General features: G+C 39.3%; 1 long non-coding RNA gene, 1 other non-coding gene and 1 pseudogene across 2 annotated transcripts; 2 read left to right on the top strand and 1 right to left on the bottom strand.

The window, feature by feature from the left end:
• The first annotated feature begins 104 nt into the window (after window positions 1–104).
• LOC145033938 (uncharacterized) lies at window positions 105–518 on the top strand. Its single transcript, XR_013677787.1, has 3 exons — window positions 105–213; window positions 289–359; window positions 464–518. It is a non-coding gene; the product is annotated as an uncharacterized LOC145033938 (long non-coding RNA).
• Window positions 519–6206: 5688 nt separating this feature from the next.
• Window positions 6207–6324, bottom strand: LOC145038075 (5S ribosomal RNA; annotated as a pseudogene).
• A 936-nt stretch (window positions 6325–7260) lies between these two features.
• Window positions 7261–7379, top strand: LOC145038076 (5S ribosomal RNA). The gene has a single exon (XR_013679153.1). It is a non-coding gene; the product is annotated as a 5S ribosomal RNA (ribosomal RNA).
• Window positions 7380–16363: the final 8984 nt, after the last annotated feature.

Here is a 16363-nt window from a genome sequence, read left to right as displayed (position 1 = left end):
TTGATTTATGACTGGTTTTAGGTAAAGCATGCATCAGAAAAGAAACTTACAAGGGCAACACTACTTAAGCAAACATTTATCGGTTTCAAAAACACGCATCTAATGAAGCATCTAAAGGTTCAATGAAACCTAGAACAAGTGGAAAGAAAGGCTTAGTAATGAAAACAAGAAAAGAAGTCACCAAAACCTTCTACTCCCTTACCTTGTTCAACAGTAAGTAATCTTCTAAATTTTCATTTTACAACAACATATAACCATGTTTATTTATTGGCTTTTAACATTGTGAAGGTTAAAGATCTGAAAAAGAATTCAAAGCTCAATCTTCATTATTAAAGTAGTCTCTTCCCTACTGTTAACAGGTTAGTAAAAGTGTGAAACTGCAAAAGTTTTTTTTGTCTTTTTTATAAATGCGGAATCTAAACTCCAATTTTCTAAAATCTTTTATGAACTTATTTTGTTCTAGGCCAAAACAGACTATTAGTTCAAGCAAATCACTCGGAGTTGATTGTAATTTTTTTTAATGATATGTGATGGAAACAGGGTTGTGAAATTTTAGTGAGAAGTAGTCAGGCATGTTAAATTTGTGTTAAGTCAAGAGCTACAATTTTCATGGCATGAAGTGCAAAAAAGATTTTAATATGTCAAATTTATGGAGGAAACAAAGGAATCAAAGGTAGTCTTTTACAAATTCAAGTTATTTTACTTTATTTACAAACCATTTCTCTTTTTGAGGAACACAAACTTCGTTTACAATAACTGAATGTATTTTTAATGTTAGGAACAAAACTTTTGGTACTTAGGTTTTCTACATGGTAAGAATGGCAACGTGCTTTCATTTTTGTTTCATATATAGGCATCATACTTTAAAAATGCACAATTATAGCATTGTACTTTCAATTTTATCTTACTAAGACCTTATACGTTCAAATTACCGCATAAACTTGCTTTGTATTTGGATGACATTGTTATAAATTGGTATATTTCATTAATGTAGTATGAAAGTTCATTGTTATTTCTTGCATTTAACCATTTATAATATCATTCTTGCAGATTGTTGGATAGTCGAATATTTTGCCAGTTTAGAGAGTTTACACGAGATGCTTCAGTCTCACGGGTTAGTAGGATCCTTATTTACTTTTTAGTTAATAATTTTTTTTTCTTCTATTTCAATTTTCCAATTCTATTACAACATTATAAATCCTATAAATACCAATGCACTTTCATTACTTGCTTATTATAATATCATACTTTCATTTTTTTTTTCTATTAGAACTCAGCAGTCAGTAGCAGGCCACCAACAGGTCCAGCACCGCCAACTCCAATAATCATTTTTGTTTTTAGATATTGTAGGTTTATTTAAATTTGAGAATAGTTTTTGCTTTATCTTTATAAATGAATCATAGTATATTTTACCATTGACTACTTAAATGGGTTAAATACAAAAAATAGTAACAAAAGCCGGTGACGACTTTTTATGGTCACTAATTGAATAGCAAAGTGATGACTTTGTATGGTTACTAATTAACATGGTGACAACTTTTTACGGTCACTAATTGTATAAACCAGTGACAGCTTTGTATGGTCACTAGTTGAATAACCTAGTGACAACTTTTTATGGTCACAAATGGAACAAAATAGTGACGACTTTCATTGATTAGTGACAACATTTAGTGACCAAATGGGTCGTTATTGATTTAGTGACCAAGTCATTTTTGTCACTATTTAGTGACTACTTATATATTTTTGTCACTAAATTGGTTTGGTGACGGACCTATAGTGATGAAAAGTGACGACCAGAATTTTGGTCACTAAATCGTTTAGTGATGACTACTTCTATTGTTAGTGACCGTTTTGTTTTCGTCACTAATTAGCATTTTTTTGTAGTGTAATGTTAGTGAATATAAATATTTATAAAAATATTTATAGACATAAAAACAGGGGCAATTTAAATTTTCTTTTTAGAATGTATTAATTTGGGAGCTTTATATAAAAGTATAAAACCGCCACCCCTAACCTTGCGGTTGAGCCAATTGATAAAAGAACTTGTCAACAATATGAATTTGATTACAATTATATTCCCTTCACGGAAGTAGCAATCAACTCATCCCTAATCTTGATTCTCGGTTCTTGCTTGGGCCTTGGGTAATCACAGTCTGTTCAACAAATATCAGCAATGATGAAGCCAAGCTCAAGTAATTGGGTTAATACCTAATTGGGTGAAACTCAAGTAAGTATTTATTTTGTTTTAAAAATTGGTTATATTTTAATTTCAATGTTATATCTGGACGATTTGCCGATTTGGTAAGTAATATTTTAATTTTAAGAATTTATTTCATTGTAATGTTTTTTAAGCAATATATACAGTCCTTATAAACTGTGGATAGCCACTTTAGTGACCAAATGACTTAATTACAGTGGAACTATAATTATAGTGGAACTATATTACGTACATTATACAAAATGTTTTCGTAAGTATTGGACTTTTTGGAAATTTCAAGGAACTTAACACCAACAAACTTATTGCAAGTGATAATATTCAACAATTCAAGCCTATATATTCTTACATGAAAACTTAATATTATAAAACCAAAACATATATTCTTTTTTAAAGACATTTTAATGGGAAATTTTAAGTATCTTGATTTGTTTAATATGGAGTTATTTTAATGTCACTTGATTATGTCATTATTATATTCCTAATTGGTTTAATGTGAATGAAGCTTGGTTTGTTAGGTGATATATAATATATTTTTTAACTCATTTTGGTAGATAATATATAATATATTTTACTTTTGAACTCATTTTGCAAATATAGGATCATGAAGATAATTTTATTGATGATACACCACCGGTAGTTAATAATGTTAGTGACGGATCCGGAAAAGAAGGTGTGCCAAAACCAAGTCCTAAGAAACGAAAAAGAAATGGAGGCGTGCCATAACCAATTACTAGCAAACGAGAAAGAGCAAGGAATAATGGTAAAGGAACTGCTCCTTGTTGGGTAGCGTTCGAGCCGGTGTGGATTATAGAGGATGATGGTGTTGAAAGAAAAAGTGTGGAATGTATTCATTGTAAAACAATACTTAAAGTCGATACGGACCGAAACCGGACATCTAATATGAACAAACATTGGAGGAATTGGATGTTAAACCCGGAAAACAAATAAAAACATGATAAGAAGCAAGCCAATTTGAATTTTAAGAAGGAGCCAACTGGTGAGACTAGTGTACAAATGGTTAGACAAGTGTACAAACATGGAAACATGATGACATTAGGATCAAACGTGCATTACTAGGCCTTTTTACCGTTGGTGAACTACCATTCTAGTATGTTGAAAATGAAGCATTTATTGAATATACTAACACGCTTATTGGTAGGGTGATCTTGCCTTCTAGACAAAAAATCTACCGAGACGTAGGCAAGTTTTACTTATATGAGAGGAATAAATTGCTCAAGTATTTTAGTAATACAAACACCGCTATACACTTGACAACCGACATTTTGACATCCTCTTCTAAAAAGGTCAATTACATGGTTGTCACATGTCACACCCCCAAACCAAGGATGGCGGAAACGTTTGGGGGTGGAGGACTTCATGTAGAGTATCACAACAACGAGTATAATAGTGCTCAAAGTAAATACAATCATCACAAATATAATTGAAAAAGTTACATCAAAGTACATGTTTACATGATTCACATCAATTACATTATGATACAAAATGAACTGTTTGACGAATTATCGTCCCATCCTCAAAACGTTGTTGATTTCCTGTTTCACTGAATTCGTGAGAATACAAGTAGTTTTGAAAAAGTGTCAACACAAACGTTGGTGAGTTCATAAGAGATTTCGTTAGAGAAGTAAACCGTCTTCCTTGTAAAAGCATTAGAATATGTATCCAGAAAATCCGATATATTCTTTAAAATCTGTGTAATGTAGTCTTATAACCGAACACCAAAATGTATAAGTAACCTCTCTTACTAATAGAAAACGGTATGTGTTTAAATCGATATAAAACGCACTTGTATAAATAAAATTCCCGTAAATTCTTATGTTTGTTAATACTTTATGTATATGTAGTCCTAAATCCCAGGTCCGAGAAATAACAAGTATTGGCCATACTTAAAGGTATAAATGTGGTTTCAAATGATGTGTAATCATATAATTACCAAAACCGAAAGTGTACAGTATTATCTTTACTTATTGAGATAAAAAGTGATTTTAAATCGTCATAAAACCCATTTAGGTTTTATGAAAATCCCGTAAACTTTATGGATTGTTATATCCCTATGTGAGTCGCTATAATCATACTATGACTGAATGAACCTGCCACGACGTTTCTCAGGCGTCGCAAAACTGAAATGACATTTGTCACACGTAGACCTGCAGGTCCCACTGTAGCTAGCAGCAAGGTGTGGGGTGTCAAAACCAATATAGATCTGTATACAAGTATCACGTTCTCCCTCCAGGAGACTCTGATTATAACTACCAGGAATTATATGCCGCACTCAGACGTACGGGAAGAGAATGTCTCACAATTTAGGTTAACAAGTTTACGTGTAATGTGTGTGAATGTAAACCTTTTCTGTATGGATATACCCTTTTTGTACGAGTGTGTTAAGTGATGCATCATAAACTATACCTATTATAGTTTATCTAAAATGTTTATAATATGTAAGAACTCTTTTATGAAAATACATTAGTGTTATGAATCCATTAAACTATGCTTTTTATAACTTAATATACGAGTTCTAAATGAATGAATAACCTTATCATGAATGACTTAGTTTCAGTTTATAATGATAAACTAACAAGGAAACACATTCAATAATTAGAACTTATGATTATACACTTTGCTCAACATAATACAAAGTGTTATGATATTTATATGTTGTTAACTAACTTTAACGTTTCTGCACTGTTTTGGAAAAATCATAGAAAAATCATACGAAGTCGAAAACTAGATCCATAAATTCTAATAGTTCCCAAAATGTGTCTAGTTTACCCATAATTTTTATCATGATTTTTGGAAGCCTTTAACGTGTATTAAAATGCTCATATTCACAGACTGGTCCGGATTTGTGTTTGAAAAGACAGGCTGTTTTGTAAAAATCACCATAAATTGTAGAAAAAATCGTATCGAGATGTGCAAGTAGTCATTTTAAAGCTAAGAAGTGGAACTACTTGCACCTAAAACATTTTTGAAAACTAAAATGTTTAAGTTGTCTAAAACAGTCAGTGAATGGAGTTGAACTTTTCTGACGAAGGCTGTTAGAAGAGTTTAGCTATGTTCTTGGTGTTTTAACTTGTATTCCCCCCCTTAAAACTTGAGAAAATATTAAAATGTAGGGGTATGAACTCACCTTCAGTGATCTCAGTAGATAAGTGTTGAAGAAGAGAAGTGTTCAACCCAAGAACACTTGAAGAATCACTTGAAGATTCGAAGATCTAACACAATTATGATGGAGTTTGTGTAAGATATCCATGATTTGAGTAGAAGAAGTGAAATAATCATAAGGAGAATGGATTATGCTTACCAAATGTGGAGGAAAACCCAAGATCAGCCCTTGAATCTCGAATTTCTAGAGAGAGGAAGTGAGAGAGGAAAGAGTTTGATCTTCTTGGTGAAATGAGAGAAAATGGGAGCAGTGAGGAGAGAGGATGAATGTTGTCACACCCCCGAACCAGACGGCGGAAACGTCCGAGGGCTGTCGTGACTTAATTGAATACCATAACATTGAATATATATGGAACATAACAACATTCGTCACCATGCATTAATATAGTACAACCGATAAAGTTTACATGAAGTACAATGTTTAAACATTACATTCCCAAAAATAAATTTGTAACACCCTCCTCTGGCACGTATCACAATATTGTCCGCTTTGGGCCACTCGGCACGAGGACTTCCCAGGGGGTCACCCATCCCGGTACTACTCCCGCCCAAGCACGCTTAACTGCAGAGTTCTTATGGGATCTGCTGCCCTCACGGCTTTAAAACGCGTTGTGTTAGGGAAGGTATCCACACCCTTTATAAGGAATGCTTAGTTCTCCTTCCCAGCCGATGTGGGATCAGATCTAACCCACTTTCACCCCCCATTATAGGGTTCGACGTCCCTGTCGAACACATCGACCCGTGCCCTAGCTCTGATACCATTTGTAACACCCTCCTCTGGCACGTATCACAATATTGTCCGCTTTGGGCCACTCGGCACGAGGACTTCCCAGGGGGTCACCCATCCCGGTACTACTCCCGCCCAAGCACGCTTAACTGCAGAGTTCTTATGGGATCTGCTGCCCTCATGGCTTTAAAACGCGTTGTGTTAGGGAAGGTATCCACACCCTTTATAAGGAATGCTTAGTTCTCCTTCCCAGCCGATGTGGGATCAGATCTAACCCACTTTCCGAAGTCCGGAACTGACTGCATCGGACCGAAGTCCGGAACTGACTGCATCGGACCGAAGTCCGGAACTGACTGGGACCGTGTCCCCTGCATCGGACCGGAGCCCGGAACTGACTGAGCATAGCATAGCATATCACAACAAACATACTGCATACTGCATCGGGCCGCAACCCGGAACATAAAACACATAACACATAGCACATGAATTATGTCTGAACCACGAAGGCATCAAACATACTAACTACTACATCGGACCGAAGTCCGGAAACTACTATTAACTGGACGGGCCGGCATTGTGGCCTTAGACCCGCCCCTACGGGAAGGAAACTCACCTCGTAAGCTAGCGGATGAGTGTGTGGCTCGGAAAGCTAACGGCTGCTGCTCCTGAATCTCCTCGGCTCAATAAGTTCGCACTTGATCTTGGATCTTGGCACTAGAACTCGTTTCCTTGCTTCCTTCTTCTTCTCCTTCTTCACCCCGGAAACGGGTCGTTACAATTCTCCCCCACTTGTTTCAGACTTCGTCCTCGAAGTCTGCTACGGCTGGATCTGCGAATAACTCCAGGTAGTGCGTTCTCATTTCTTCTTCAGCCTCCCATGTCCATTCAGACCCCTTCCGATGCTGCCACTGCACCTTTACCAGCTGGATTACCTTGTTCATCAAGGTCTTGGTCTTCCGTTCCAAAATTGCTATCGGCTTCTCGATATAATTCAAGCCGCTATCGACCTGGATATCCTCCAAGGGAACGACCGCTGTCTCGTCCACTAAACACTTCCTCAACTGCAACACGTGGAAGGTGGGTTGCACCTGATCCTACATCGGCTTGGAAGGAGAACAAAACATCTACTTATAAGGGGTGCGATCATACCAGCACTAATGCACCGGATCCCATAAGAACTCTGCAGTTAAGCGTGCTCGGGCGGGAGTAGTACCGGGATGGGTGACCCCCTGGGAAGTCCTCGTGCCGAGTGGCCCAAAGCGGACAATATTGTGATACGTGCCAAAGGGGGGTGTTACAAATGGTATCAGAGCTAGGGCACGGGTCGATGTGTTCGACAGGGACGTCGAACCCTATAATGGGGGGTGAAGGTGGGTTGCACCTGATCCTACATCGGCTTGGAAGGAGAACAAAACATCTCCTTATAAGGGGTGTGGATACCTTCCTTGTCACAACGCGTTTTAAAGCCGTGAGGGCAGCAGATCCCATAAGAACTCTGCAGTTAAGCGTGCTCGGGCGGGAGTAGTACCGGGATGGGTGACCCCCTGGGAAGTCCTCGTGCCGAGTGGCCCAAAGCGGACAATATTGTGATACGTGCCAGAGGGGGGTGTTACAAAATTGTTCGACTCGTTAATAAGTAAACTGCAAGCCATCACTGGGTACATTTTTCCTTTGAATCACTGGTTACCTGAGAATACAAGTATTTTGAAAAACATCAACATGTGAAATGTTGGTGAGTTCATAACCGGTATTTGAAAAGCAATGTTTTGTATCATTTTGAAAACCACCAGAAAATCCGATATTTTCTGAAAAGAGCTTTTGAAAATGTTTGTGAAGATCCATAGGTATGCTTGTTTGTTTCTATAGTTGTAAGAAAAATGTTCATCAAAATTGTGTACATTTTGAAAAAGAAACGTGTGTATTGAAAAACCCTAGGAAAACCCGATGTTTCCTAATTCTTTGAATTCCATGAAGTTAAAGATAAAACCGTTGCAGCGCGTGAAGTCATTAATCCCAGGCGACATCGGATTATTTTTGAGCATGATTAATTGCTATAAACACGCGTTACACAAACGACCCGTTTATAACTATACTAACGATCCCGTAAGCGTCGTCCGTACTAATCACGTTATCCGACCGCCCTGACTTCGAGTAATCCCACATCCGAAGAGAAAGAGGACACGAAGACCCCGATGACTCCATTAACCGGTTGGGGATAAAAAAAAAGGTACGAGGGGCCCTTGACCCGCCTCGCATAAAATACCGACTTTACTAGCAATACCATAGGACCCTTGGGGACCAATAGTATAAATGCCATTGAAAGTCCTTTTACGTTGTGTTAGATCATGTAAGACCCAACAACTCGTAAGGTAGAAGTCTTCGGGCCTTAAGATCAGGTCATTGGGCTAGCCAGGCCCAACAAACAAGATTTTACACTTTGGGGCCCAAAGATGGTGCGTAGACGTCTGTGCACTCTCACGTGTGTATTGAATTACCAAGTGTTTTCGTGTATGAGTCGAGTTATCGTTGTGTTAGTAGTTTCGGATTATTATTGATTCGAGACCGAATCAATTCGTTTAACAACGATTTTTGGGTATTGTTGTGTATTGTGTCGGTAGTCGCGGTGCCAATATTTGATCAAGTTGCGTGTATTGAATTTGCCTTGAACGTTTTCTGTTTTCAGCCCCTCATTGTTTGTAAAATTTACTTTTTCCACCCTCTAAATAAATAACTTTCCGATTTGGTCCTTAAATCATTTTTCTTGACATTTTAACACCAAAAATTATTGAAATTAATATTTTTCAGCATATTTTTCATTGAAAACAGTTTAAGTCCCTGAAATTGTAGTTTTCTCGGTTATAACCCTTCTTTTTCGCAGTTTTTACAATTTTGGCCCCAATTGGAAAATTTTTGCAACTTTGGTCCTTTTTAAATTTGAAGAGCATTTTAAACCTTTGAAAAGTACTTGTAACACTAGTAGTCCACTGTTTCACAGAAAAACACAGTTTTGGCCCTCCAAAACAGAAAATTTCGCATAATGGGCCCTATTGGGCCGAAATTGTCATTTTTAGCCCATTAAGCTTGAAATTTATGTTTTTAATCCTCCAAAAGAGTATATTTTCAGAAAATACATTATGGAAACTGTTTTGACTCATCTCACCCATCATATTTCGAAATATTTCATTTTGGGCCCTTCAACTTTGTATTTTTAACATTTATGTCTAAAAAAAAATGAGTTTTTAGTCCAAAGTATGTATTATTAAGCCACTTAGCTATTTTTCTTGGTATACTTTGTATGAAGTAGTATGTTTTATGTTAGTATCATTTAACATAAAGTACATCTCGATTTTTAGTGATTCATGACTAGATCCAACATCATAATCATACAAAACACACATATAAGCATTGAAATCATACAAGGCATACACATAATGATAGATCTACACATTTGCTTGTATTCTCCCCCCACAAAACTTATAAAAACCGAAAATAAGGGGGTATGAAGCTCACCTTAGGGTTTGGTTTCGGTTTTGGAGGAGAAATGGAAGAAAATTTGGTGATTTTCGACCTAAGCAACCTTTTCTTGATGATCTCGAGTTTGAGAGGTTCTAAGACACAAGATTATGCTTTCATATGAGTTAAGGAGAGATTTTTGGATATAAGAAGAAGTCTAAAGTATGGATCCAAGTTTCAACTTACCTAGATGATGATTTTTGTGAAGGATTCTCCTTGGAATGCTCTTGAATCTTCGAAATTTAGTGAAGAGAGTGGAGGGTGTTCTTGAGAGTGTTTGATAAGCAAAAATGATGGAAGTGTGTGTGTGTGTGGGTGCTTTCGGCGAAGGAAAAATAGGGAGGGAGAAGAGAAGTGAGTGAGGTGATGTGTGCATGGAGACATGAGTTAGTTCATGGAGATCCAAGGGGTAATAATGAGGTGGCAATCTATAAGTCAACTTCTTCCTCTTGGGCTTGTCTTGGGCTGAAACTTGGAAAGAAAAGAGAGTATTGGGCTTTAATGCCCCTAAGCCCAATATTAGAGTTAGGTTTGATGATTGTAAGATATAAGTGTGATTTTTATACTTTGTTGGGCTAGTTTAAGTTAATTATGGTTCATAACTTTTAATTCATTTCATTCTAGGCCCAACATAGCCCAAAATATTGAAATAAATAAATGTGGGTCCAATTAGAGCCCAATTAGGGTTCTAAGCCCATGATAGTCAAATTGGAAGCTTATTGGTCCATTTGGGCCCAATAAGGAAGTCCTAGTCTAAAATGGACTTAAACGAGGTCTTCTAGGGTTTCCAATTTCTTGATGACCATTTGTAGTACTTGTATGATGTATTTGATTGAAGTTTTTGATGTCATAATAATAGGTATCACACATGCTCTTAAGTTTTTGATTCAACCTTTACTTGAATGTAGTGATTACAAGACACAAAATTTCTAGTTGTAACAAATGTCCAGCTCTCAAAAACGTGGGAAAGGGTGATAATTGAGTGGAAAGGATATTGATGTGACCTAGGTAAGGTGGGGAGGTGTGGTTGGTCATAGAGTGGGTGTGGGAGTGGTTGCTTGTGTCATAAGGTAAAGCAAAGTCAACACTCCACCTCTTTGTACTTTACCCACTAGCTTTTATTATTAAAATAAAGATTTTCATGAAAATATGATTAAATTGTGAATATTTAGGGTTCATTATGTTAAAATATGATTTTGGGTGAAAATCCCGTGTTAAAATAATTAAAAACGGGCCTTCAACGCAAAACTACGCAAAAACCGGGAGAAAATGGGTTTCCAGTGAGACCTCTCGGTCCTAGGCCGAGGTTCGGTCCTTGCTATGGCCAAATCCGAAATGAAGCGAAACAGAGGGAAATGAAGGGACGGCTCGTGTCCGCATGCCAGGCTCGGTCCGAAGGTAAGAGGCGAAGATGGTCAGACCCGAAATGAGCCGAATGAACAGTGGCTTCGGGTTCGGTCCCCCCCCCCCCCCTATGCGAGGTTCGGCCGTGAGAGGACCTTTCGGGTTCGGTTCCTCCTGGAGCCTTCGGTGTCGGGTCTTCTTGGTCTCAGTCCCTAAGAGGACTTTCGGGTCCTAAGAGGCTTCGGTCCCAAGGGAAGGGTTTCGGGTCCTTAAGCCTATTTTACTCGTTTTTACCCCGTTTTAAGCCGTTTTTGACCCGGTTAAGGGTCGGAATGACCCAAATGACTTCAAAAAGTTACGGAAACTTTTGAGAGAGATTTGGGAGAGATTTCACATACTTGGAGAGATTTCTCATACAAAGAGATATTTGGGAGAGATTTCACATACTTGGAGAGATTTCTCATACAAAGAGATATTTGGGAGAGATTTTACATACTTGGAGAGATTTGGGAGAGATTTGACATTGTTAGAGAGATTTGGGAGAGATTCTTGATAAGAAGACATAGAGTGAAAACGATTGAGAGAGGTTTCATGTGTGGCATTTGTGAGTGTTCGGCTTCGCAATGCAAGGTTTGTAAACCTTGTTAAGCCTTGTTTAAGGATCTTACACACTCCCGATGAGTATGCAACATTGTTTTATCGGTTTGGCTCGCCACGTACCACAGTTTTAGGTTAAGGAGATCTAAATGTTCGCACTTTTTGATTTATGATCTCTCATTAGAATAGAGAGTTGTGTAGAAATTTCATAATGTACATTCTTGTACCCACGGATAAATTGAGTCAAACGGTTTGACTTGTTGAATTTAGTTGACTTTGACTTGACCGAAAATTGACGGTTGTCACATCATGCCCTCGTTAGGGGGAATTTCGTCCCGAAATTTGAATTTAGGCAAGGAGTAGGCATGAATAATCGAGCCAAGAAATGAGGATACTTCGTAATCGACTGACTCTCGCGCTCCCATGTGACTCTAGGTCCTTGGTTAGTATTCCAGCGAACTTTCACTAATGGGAAGTGGCGTTATTTTGTCCGCTTGACCTCTCGGTCCATGGTCACTATGGTTCTTCCGCGAAGGTGAGGCTCTTGTGGAACTCGATCTCATCGAGGGAGATTACAAGAGTCTCGTCAGATAGATACTTCTGTAAGTTCGGGACGTGTCGGGTAGAATGTACTTTACCAAGCTCGCGGGAGTAGATTGAAGTAGCGAGTTATAGGGCTGATTCTGACAAGAATCTCGAAAGGCATAATTTTCTGGGATATTGGCTTTCCATGCTTTCCGAAGCGTACTAAGCCTTCCCAGAGTGAGTGTTTCCAGAGGAATTTGGTCTGTTATACTGGAGTTCTAATGGTTTCTCCCTCTTGCTTCTCTTCCCGTCAAGGGTTGCTCCCTTTAGGGTCAAAGTTGGGAGGGGGTCTGTATTTTACGAGAAGTTCCAAAGGAACTAAGACGGTAGGTCAGCGAGACCCAAAATTTTGGCGTATTCCAACTATTGTCTTTGGTGCGGACTGTTTCTCAATGGTTTTGATCAATTGAAAGGGTCCTTATGAATTTCCACCTTGATAAGGATGTGTCTTGAGAATTGGACTCCTCAATTCCAAAACTCGTATCTAGAGAACTTCAGGTAATACTTCTCTGATCGTATTGCTTCCGTGGTTTGTTGTAGCTGCTCTCCTTGGTTTCCTTCTTACTACGAGGGTAGATAAGTAAGTCATTTGTAATGACGATGATGAACTGATCCAAGTAAGAATGGCATATCCTATTTATTACGTTAGTGAATCCTACGAGTGGGTTTGGTCCTATCCGAGGGTTATCACTACGAACTTTCAACGTCCGCATCGAAATTGGAGGATTGTTCCCGGACATCCTTCTTCAATACTCGTGACTGGTGATATTCAGATCTCAGGTCCAATTCCTGAAGGCTACCTCGTTCCTTGCGGTTGGTCGTCCTATTCGTCTATTCGAGGTAGATAGTAAAGGTTTCTATTGGAGATGTTGTCGGGGCCTCTGAAGTCGATGGAATTACGAGCAATTTGCCTTTCTATCTGAAGAATAAGACCAGATCTTTCCAGGGTGAGAAGCTTGGTTCTTCAATTTCGTTGTTGAGTAGTTCGACAGGTTTGACCGGACAGCTCTTGTAGCTCGGTAGGAAGCATGTGGGTTTGGTTTACGCGACTAGAACTTTTTGAATGGTAGGACATTTACTCGTCCTTCTGGGCAACCTTAGCCCAAAGTTCATGGCAGGACTCGTACCATATCTATCCCAAGCTTCTATGCTTGAATCTTGTCTGCTACATGCGCGACATTCCCGAAGGTCACCTGTATATCCATGTGATAAGGCTTCGGGAAGTATAACACTCCTCTGGTGCGTGTTTTGGAGTTCCACAACGAGAGATGACCCAAAGGTCCGTGCTGGATGTTTATGAGAGACGATAGTTTCGATATTCGGGGGGTTAGGCGAAGGGCCCTTTTGTAATCGTTAAATCGGGAAGATGAGGGCTATATCAATCGAAATTGGATAACGACAACAATATCTTTTTAGATAGCATGAGATAAGTTATATTCATAAGAAGAGATCACTAGAGTGATAGGGTGTCTTGTATTTATTTTCTGTGTGTTCCGTTTTGTTTGATGTTATGATTATTGTAGATGATTCATACCACAGTGTCTAGCACTGGTAGTGTGTGTTTCGATAGCCAGTAATGATACTTGATATCATGATTCCTGACAGGTCTCCTTACGATCTAGCGGTATATGATCGTCGTATGTAAGTTGATATCGGTGAAATCGTCGAGTGGGTGACCCCACTCAACCCCTAATACTAGACATGGAATAGGAGTCAGGATGGAATTATTTGTTTCAAGACTTTAGTATTTTGATTATAATAAACCCCGATGTATGGACAAGGTCATCACAACTTATAGGTAATGATCCTAAGGTCATATATGAATGTCTTTGGTTTGATTTGTATGAGAGAGAATATTTTAGCTACTTTTTAGAAGGAAGGTTACTTTAGCAAGCATAACAAATTCGTTACAAATATATAGTACTTAAACGTTTTGTCGTTGGGAACATTACAAAAGTCTTAACATGGTTCCCTACTGCTCCTGCTGGTGTGTTGTGACAGCCCGGATCCCCAGGTATCTTCATTTCTTATATATTTTGGCATTCTGTGAGGGGACTCGGCGAGTTGGTGGTTGAACTCGTCGAGTCGGGTCGCGATTTTTAGCGGGGGTTCGCGTCCGGACTCGGCGAGTCCAAGGGATGGACTCGACGAGTCCGCGCTGTGTAATGAAACCCTAATTCCCCGGTCCTAAGCTCTATTTAAAGGACCTTATGGCCCTCATATGCGGCCACCTTGAACCCTAAGAGCCTCCATACGTCTGTAAGCCCTTGTGTGTGTGTTTGAAGGCCTTTTGTTCTTCATTTTGTGTGTAAGTGCAAGGAAAGGAGGGAGAGGAGCAAGCTTGAAGTGTTGGGGAGCTCAGATCTGTTGCTATTTCTTCAAGGGGGTCTTCTTGAGGTAACTTTCTGAGCCAATCTTCGTGTTTTGTGTTGATGGGCCAAATCTAGGGTTTCTTCTTGCATTTCTTGGCTTGAATAAGAAGTATGAGAGGTCCCCTGGGGATATGGGACCTAGATCTAGACTTTAGCAGGTCCAGGAGACCCCTTATGACAAGCTTTTTGCCCATCCTTTTGAGTTAGAAGTTATACTTGCCATATTAAAGGTTGTTTCTTCAAAATAAGCCTTGTATGCATTGCATGGCAACCAAGACTGAGACTTTACGTAACAAATAAGCTTGGGAAGGCCAGATCTATGTATTTATGGAACGGATCTGACCGCAAAAGCCAGTTTTAGCTGGTGCATGGCATGGACTCGCCGAGTCTGAAGAACAGACTCTACGAGTCACTTGAAGATTGTCCTTGAGACCATCTTGTGTGTAGACTGGACCGAGTTGTGGGCGACTCAGTGAGCCACAGAGAATTGGAAAGGTTTTGACAGGTGGACCGAGTCAGGATGGGACTCGCCGAGTTGACCTTCGACTCGGCGAGTTGAGTCGCAGTGGCCCTGTGAGTCAGGCCCAGGTGGAACTCGTCGAGTCGGGGGAGTACTCGACGAGTCAAAGGGAAAATTCCTGAGAGTTGGTAAAAACGCGTAGACTCGCCGAGTCACTATTGTGCACTCGCCGAGTCTAGTCCAAATTGACTAAAGACTGTTGACCAGGTCAACCTGTGTTGACTTGATTTGGATGGTCCACCTTATTGGTGCAAGTAATATTTATAGATTTATAATATCGTAGGAGGATTGCAGCTCGAGGGTTCGAGCCCGAGTGATTCCAGGATTTACGATTAGCAACTTAGCGAGGCATACGAGGTGAGTCTTCTCACTATACTGTACCCGGAAGGGTTTTGACTATGTGACCGGAAGGTCGAACGTGATATATATGCTTTATGTGTGTTAAGTTATTTGCTATATGTGTAATGTATGATATGTTTGATAAGGGTCGGAAGGCGTGTTCATATGGACTGTAAATGTTGATGTGGGTAGGACCGGAAGGTTTACCCAGATGGGACGGAAGTCCCCTGAGACACATGGACCGGAAGGTCAAGGCCTGGAAAGGCGTATGTGCGTATGTTGTATTTTGGGAACTCACTAAGCTTTATGCTTACAGTTGTTGCTTTATGTGTTTCAGGTACGAGTGAGGACCGTGGGAAGGCACCAGTGTGACCGTACACACACTCGGGGAAACTATTTTATCTTTTGTTATGTAATCGTTTGAGACTATGACGTTATTTTGGGAATCTAAACTAATTAATCATGTCTTGTTGGTTGTAAAAATGAAAATTTTTGGTTGGAAATTTCATGACGTTACAAGTTGGTATCAGAGCCTTGGTTTGAGGGATTCGGGTACACCTTCGGGTGTAACTGGACTCAAACCGGGGATTGGAGAAAATTGTTTTTACAAAATTTCATTTAAATAATTAAAATTTAAATTTTGAAAGGTGAGACGACCAAAGAAGAAAAAGTGTGTACGGTCAGCCAGCGCCCGAATGGTAAAAATCCCCAAAATACTTTTATTATATGTGTTACGATATATGATATGATATGATACGCATGCTAGTAGACTAGGTATACATGTTAGGGCTAGAGTGGCCTGATTTTGTGATGCCTTAGTCTAGGAAAAACTTGCTTCTATGGAGTGCTCGAGAGCGAGTGAGTAACAAGAGTATGAAAAGAATAGAGTGCTCAGGATTCGAGGTTGGGGAGGATGACTTGGGTTAATACCGACGCGGTGTAACTGGCAGTATTGGGCCCGTACTACC

This window comes from Lactuca saligna, chromosome 3 (genome assembly GCF_052625555.1).
Source record: "Lactuca saligna cultivar CGN05327 chromosome 3, ASM5262555v1, whole genome shotgun sequence".
NCBI classification, from domain to species: domain Eukaryota; kingdom Viridiplantae; phylum Streptophyta; class Magnoliopsida; order Asterales; family Asteraceae; genus Lactuca; species Lactuca saligna.
The sequence above is the reverse complement of the archived record's forward strand: the minus strand, read 5'-3'. Positions and strand labels throughout refer to the sequence as shown.